Consider the following 6,960-nt stretch of genomic DNA (forward strand, 5'->3'; position numbering starts at 1 on the left):
GATCTCTATGATAGTACATTGAGATGCATGCTTGATGAATGAAATATATATAAAAAAAAAATAGTGACCATAACTAGCACAATGCAATCCACACAATGCAGGCAATAATTTTTTCAAAAAAAAAAAAATTTTATCTCTTCTTTTTATTTCCAAACAACTCAAACAATTATTTATTAGCTAATGTTGTTGACAACAGAGGTTTGAATTAATTGACCTCTGTTGCTCCTAGATTGATTTTGATGATTACAAAGCAGATTAAAGGGATACAAACAATTGAAAAAGTCCTTATACTCTTCAAGGGCAAAATCGTAATTTTGCTAAAATCCTGATTTGATAATATCATTTGGTAGAACAAATGATTTGAAATCTATTGGTGAAAATTTCATTGTGTTTGGACTAATATTTCTGAAGTTATGAAGGTTTGAAGTGCATGAGTCGACTCATGAGTCAACTCATGGCACTATGAGCTGAATGGCACGAAAAAAATTCCCATGGCACGCTGGATTTTTTGGCTTGGCACGACCTGTGAGTCGACTCATGAGTCGACCCACAAGGCATGAGTCGACTCATGAGTCGACCCCTGCTGATTTGAACCGAAAAATTCAGAAATCAGATCTTCTGGTCTGTTGCAACAGAAGTCGACTCATGAGTCGACTCCTGAAGCATGAGTCGACTCATGAGTCGACCCCTGCGACGGAAAATGTCAGCAACGGCTATTTTTTTGCCCGTTTTAATTGCCATTTATGCTTCCTAAAAATCCTCTAACGGCTCTTTATCTGCCTAAATTGTTTTCTCTTGCTTCTAATGCTACAAAATGCTTTAAATGATGAAAGAAATTGCAGATTAAATAGCGGATCAAACGTGAAATCAAATGTAGAGAAGAAAAGAGAGGAAAAAGAGAAGAACAGAAGAGAGGATCCGAAATTTGCAAGAAAAAGCCTGAGATCAAAGAAATATCCATAGAGAAAAAGAGAGAGGATCCACAATATACCAGAGAGATTGTGAAAGAGAAAAGGAAGATCTTTCAAGGAGAGAATTCTTCACGCCTATCGTTTCAACCTTGATCTAGAGATCGTTCAAAGCTTTCAAGAGATCTTCAATCAACAATCAACCTCTTCTCAAGCGTTCAACCGTTCATTCATCTTGAGAAAATCTGAAAAAGGGGTTCTTCATTTGAGTAAAGCTTTTATTGTTATATTTGCTCATTTAAGGAGCTGTTTTTGTATTCATCTGTGCTCTAAATATTCTTACTCTTTGTGAGTTTTTGCTCTTGTTTTTGGAGGATTTCCAAAACAAGGAAAGGTTGATCCGAACCTGAAATCGGAGTGTTGTGGGTTGGCTTGTACCCGGGAAACAAGTGTTCTAGCTTGGGATAGCTAGGGTCGGAGTTTCCGACGTCCTGTATTCTAGCTTGGGATAGCTAGTGTCGGAGTTTCCGACGTTTTGTATTCGGGTTGAATACAAAGGATAGTGGATTAAAATTCCCAAGTGGGATCTTGGGGAGTGGACGTAGGTGCAAGGTTAGCACCGAACCACTATAAATCCTTGTGTTTGTGGTGTGCTTTATCGCTTTATCTTATTTATATCCTTGCAATACTGCTTTAGTTAATATTGATTTAAAGCCATTATTTTGTTCTTCATAAGTTATCTGTTGGGCTTAAAATTTTTAGAAACCCAATTCACCCCCCCTCTTGGGTTGCATAGCTGGGCAACAAGTGGTATCAGAGCCAGTGCTCTAGCCCTTCTTTGATCTAACAATCAAAGAGCCAAAGATCTATGGCAACCCATGTTGGAACTTCTCTAGCCGAGGGGCAATCAACAAACCGACCTCCACTTTTCAATGGGTCTAATTACACCTATTGGAAAGCTCGGATAAAGATTTTCATACAAGCACTCGACTATGATATGTGGAGTATCATAGTGAATGGTCCTCACACACCCACCAAGATTATAGATGGTGAGGAGTCAACCAAACCCGAGAAAGAATGGGATGAGGTTGACAAGAAATTAGCACAATTAAATGCCAAAGCTATGAATGTTCTTTATTGTGCACTAGATGCTAGTGAATTTAATCGCATTTCTACTTGTGCATCTGCTAAAGAAATATGGAATAGGTTAGAAGTCACCCATGAGGGAACAAATCAAGTAAAAGAGTCTAAAATAAACATGCTTGTACATAAATATGAATTGTTCAAAATAGAGCATGATGAGTCCATAACTGCTATGTTCACTCGTTTTACTGATATAATCAATGGTTTAAAGAGTCTTGGCAAATCTTATACTAACAGTGAACTTGTAAGGAAGATTCTCAGGTCACTGCCAAGAACTTGGGAAGCCAAGGTGACTGCCATCCAAGAAGCAAAGGACTTGAACACTCTACCTCTAGAAGAGCTTCTTGGATCCTTGATGACTCATGAACTTAGCATGATGCAACATCAAGAGGATGAAATCAAAAAGAAAAGAACCATTGCCCTCAAATCCACAACTTCACCTGATTATGAAACAGATGACTCTGAAGATGAAGATCAGGATGAGGAGATGGCTCTCATCACCCGGAAATTCAAGAAGTTTCTAAGAAAAAGGAAACAGGGGATGAGAAAGAAATTTACAAAAGGGGATCAAAGCATAGAAAAGGAGAAAGATCAAACCCCTATATGCTACGAGTGCAAGAAGCCAGGACATTTCAGATCCGAATGTCCTCAATTGAAGAAAGGTCCAAAGAAATTCAAAAAGAAGGCAATGATGGCGACCTGGAGTGCGAGTGATGACTCAAGCTCCGACGAGGAAACCTCAACCGAACAAGCCAATCTGTGCCTGATGGCACATGAAAATGAGGTAACTTCTGAATCCACTAGTGAATTTACTTTTGAAGAATTGCATGAAGCTTTCTATGATTCAATTGATGAATTAAAGAAACTAGGGAAGAAAAACAAAGAGCTGAAATTGGAAAATCAGTCCTTAGTGAAACAAGCTGAAATTCTTTCAATTGAAAAATTCACATTGATTCAAGAAAATCAAAACTTTAAGGATGAAATTAACAAACTGAAATCTATAGTAGATAAGTTCACCTTAAGTTCAAACAAGCTAAATATGATCCTTGATAATCAGAAAGCTATATATGATAAGGCTGGACTTGGTTATAAACCCCTGAAGAAACAAAAATTTTTGAAGGATATTTATGCAAATTATTCAAGCAAAAAGCCTACAAATATTACTTGTTTTAAATGTGGAAGAATAGGACATAAATCATACACATGTCTTATTAACAAATATGCAAACACAAAGAAAATATGGGTTCCAAAAGGAACCATTCTGACTAACCTGAAAGGACCCAAGAAAGCTTGGGTACCTAAGACAGAAACTTGATCTGTGCTTGCAGGTGTGTCTAGCATCCCAAGAAGGAAACAGGAAATGGTATCTTGACAGCGGATGCTCGAGACACATGACTGGTGATGAATCACAATTCATCACGCTTGATGCTAAGGATGGAGGGATGGTCACCTTTGGAGATAATGGCAAAGGAAAGATCATCGGGATAGGTAACATTGGTATCACTCCCTCCAAATACATTGAGAATGTTTTACTTGTTAAAGGTTTAAAGCATAACTTACTTAGCATTAGTCAATTCTGTGATAAAGGGTATAAAGTAAGTTTTGAATCATCTGTATGCATTGTGACGAGTCCTATTAACGATGGCATTAAATTTATAGGACATAGGCATGGCAATGTTTATATGGTAGACTTGAATGATTTAACTAAATTAGACATGCAATGCCTAGTTTCCTTAAATGCTAAAATAAATGAGACTAGTTGGCTGTGGCATCGTAGACTTGCACATATTAGCATGCATTCTCTTTCAAAATTAATCAAAAAGGATTTAGTTCTCGGTTTGCCAAAATTAAATTTTGAAAAGGATAGAATTTGTGATGCATGCCAATTAGGTAAACAAACTAGAATATCATTTAAATCCAAAAACACTATTTCAACTTCTAGACCTTTAGAGCTCTTACATATGGATTTATTTGGACCAACTAAAACCACTAGTCTAGGAGGAAAACGATATGGATTTGTAATAATTGATGATTACTCTCGTTTTACTTGGGTTTTCTTTTTAGCTCTCAAAAATGAAACTTTTCAAATTTTCACGAAATTTCATCAAAAGTCACTAATGAAAAAGGGTTTTCAATTCAAAATATTAGAAGTGATCATGGAACAGAATTTGAAAATCATGACTTTGAAAATTTTTGTGATGAAAATGGAATTGGCCACAACTTCTCTGCTCCTAGGACACCCCAACAAAATGGGGTAGTTGAAAGGAAAAATAGAACCTTAGAAGAAATGGCCCGTACCATGCTCTGTGAAAGCAACCTTCCAAAATATTTTTGGGCGGAAGCTATTAACACAGCATGTTACATTTTAAATCGTGCTTTAATAAGACAATTTTTAAAGAAAACCCCCTATGAACTTTGGAAAGGAAGAAAACCAAATATTGCCTATTTTCATGTTTTTGGTTGCCGATGTTTTGTATTAAATAATGGCAAAGAAAAACTTGGTAAATTTGATGCAAAATCAGATGAAGCAATCCTTCTAGGCTACTCCTCCACTAGTAAAGCATTTAGAGTGTTCAACAAAAGAACCTTAGTAGTTGAGGGTCCATACATGTTGTCTTTGATGAATCTAACGATCTTCCTTCAAGGAAGAATAAGGGTGTTGATGATGCAGATCCACTAATAGAAGGTATGAAGGAGATCACTCTAAAAGATTCAGCAACTCCAGAAGACAAGGATCAAGAAGATGAACAAAATGAGAAAGGTGAAGAAATTCAAGAACAACCTCAAGGTACAAATGACTTACCCAAGGAATGGAGGTATGTTCACAACCACCCTAAGGAATTAATTATCGGAGATCCTATGCATGGGGTAAAAACACGTTCTTCACTTAGAGATGTACTTAATCATTGTGCTTTTGTATCTCAACTTGAACCTAAAACTTTTGAAGAAGCTGAAAATGATCATAACTGGATTAATGCTATGCAAGAAGAACTCAGTCAATTTGAAAGAAATAATGTTTGGACCTTAGTGAAAAGACCTAAAGATTATTCAATAATTGGCACAAAATGGGTCTTTAGAAACAAATTAGATGAGCATGGAAATGTAATTAGAAATAAAGCAAGACTGGTTGCTAAGGGATATAATCAAGAAGAAGGAATTGATTTTGATGAAACCTTTGCACCTGTTGCTAGATTAGAAGCCATTAGACTTCTACTTGCTTATGCTTGCTTTATGAAATTCAAACTATTTCAAATGGATGTTAAAAGTGCATTTTTAAATGGATATATTTCTGAAGAAGTATATGTAGAACAACCCCCTGGATTTGAAAATCATGCTTTTCCCAATCATGTCTTTAGATTAAATAAAGCTTTATATGGTCTAAAACAAGCACCTAGAGCATGGTATGAAAGGCTAAGCAAATTTCTACTAAATAATGGTTTCTCAAGAGGCAATGTGGATACAACTCTATTTATTAAAAGAAACCAAAATGATATGCTAATTATACAAATTTATGTTGATGACATAATTTTTGGGTCTACTAATGAATCCCTTTGTCAAGACTTTGCTAAGCTTATGCAGGGAGAGTTCGAGATGAGCATGATGGGAGAACTCACCTTCTTCCTCGGACTCCAAATCAAACAATCAAAAGAGGGAATCTCCATCACCCAAAGCAAGTACACCAAGGAACTACTCAAAAGATTTGGAATGGAGAACTGCAAACCAATTGGCACACCAATGAGTCCCTCATGTAAGCTTGACAAGGATGATGAAGGTAAAAGCGTAGACTTAAAATACTATAGAGGTATGATTGGCTCATTATTATATTTAACTGCAAGTAGGCCTGATATCATGTTTAGTGTTTGCTTATGTGCAAGATATCAATCTAATCCTAAGGAATCTCATTTGAATGCTGTTAAAAGAATCCTTAGATACTTAAATGGTACACAAACTATAGGGTTATGGTACTCTAAGGACTCACAAATTAATTTGTTAGGATATTCTGATGCTGATTTTGCTGGATGTAAATTAGATAGAAAAAGCACAAGTGGAACTTGCCAATTTCTTGGAGTTAACCTAATCTCATGGTTTAGCAAGAAACAAAATTCGGTGCACTGTCTACGGCTGAGGCCGAATACATTGCAGCCGGAAGTTGTTGTGCTCAAATCTTGTGGATTAAGCAACAACTCGAAGATTTTGGAATCAAACTTAATGAAACACCAATAAAATGTGATAATACAAGTGCTATAAATCTATCTAAAAATCCAATACAACATCAAGATCTAAACATATTGAGATAAGACATCATTTTATAAGAGAACATGTTCAAAACAAAAATATAATTCTTGAATATGTTTGCACTGAAAATCAATTAGCTGATATCTTTACAAAGGCCCTTAGTGAGGAAAGATTCTGTGAAATTAGGAGAAATCTAGGAATTCTAGATCCATTTGTCTGAAATTTCTCAATTTCCAAAGAATAGATGTCAAAAACTCTTAGAGCTCAATTTTCAACATCTATCCTGTTCCAAAAGCTCAGGTTTATCACTCTAAAAACTTATCATTGAGCAAAATTCTTTCTCCCAAAATTTTGAATTTTTCTGGAATTTATTTGCATTTTTCCTGATTTTCTGAACTTCATGAGTCGACCCCCATGAGTCGACTCAATGGCAAACTTGTAAATCCCACCAACTTCCATCGGGTTCATTGTTTTTAAAACGGGAAACCTGTTTATGAGACGACTCATCTTCTCGTCGTCTTCCTTCCGAAAGCCGTCCTCTCCAAACTTCTGTTTTGCTCCAAATCCAAGGATTAATTTCGAGGCAATTCTCCCTCCTTCTCTCCACCAAAAATCGCCTCCTTGAAAAGGATTTTTCTGTGCTTTCTCGCAGTGTTAGGCGCGGGTGGAACGT

General features: G+C 36.2%; 1 pseudogene; it reads left to right on the top strand.

Annotated features, from left to right (window-relative positions):
• Positions 1-5,855: 5,855 nt before the first annotated feature.
• LOC140856027 (secreted RxLR effector protein 161-like) lies at positions 5,856-6,507 on the top strand (annotated as a pseudogene).
• Positions 6,508-6,960: the final 453 nt, after the last annotated feature.

The sequence above is a fragment of the Elaeis guineensis genome, chromosome 3 (assembly GCF_000442705.2).
Source record: "Elaeis guineensis isolate ETL-2024a chromosome 3, EG11, whole genome shotgun sequence".
Taxonomy (NCBI): Eukaryota; Viridiplantae; Streptophyta; class Magnoliopsida; order Arecales; family Arecaceae; genus Elaeis; species Elaeis guineensis.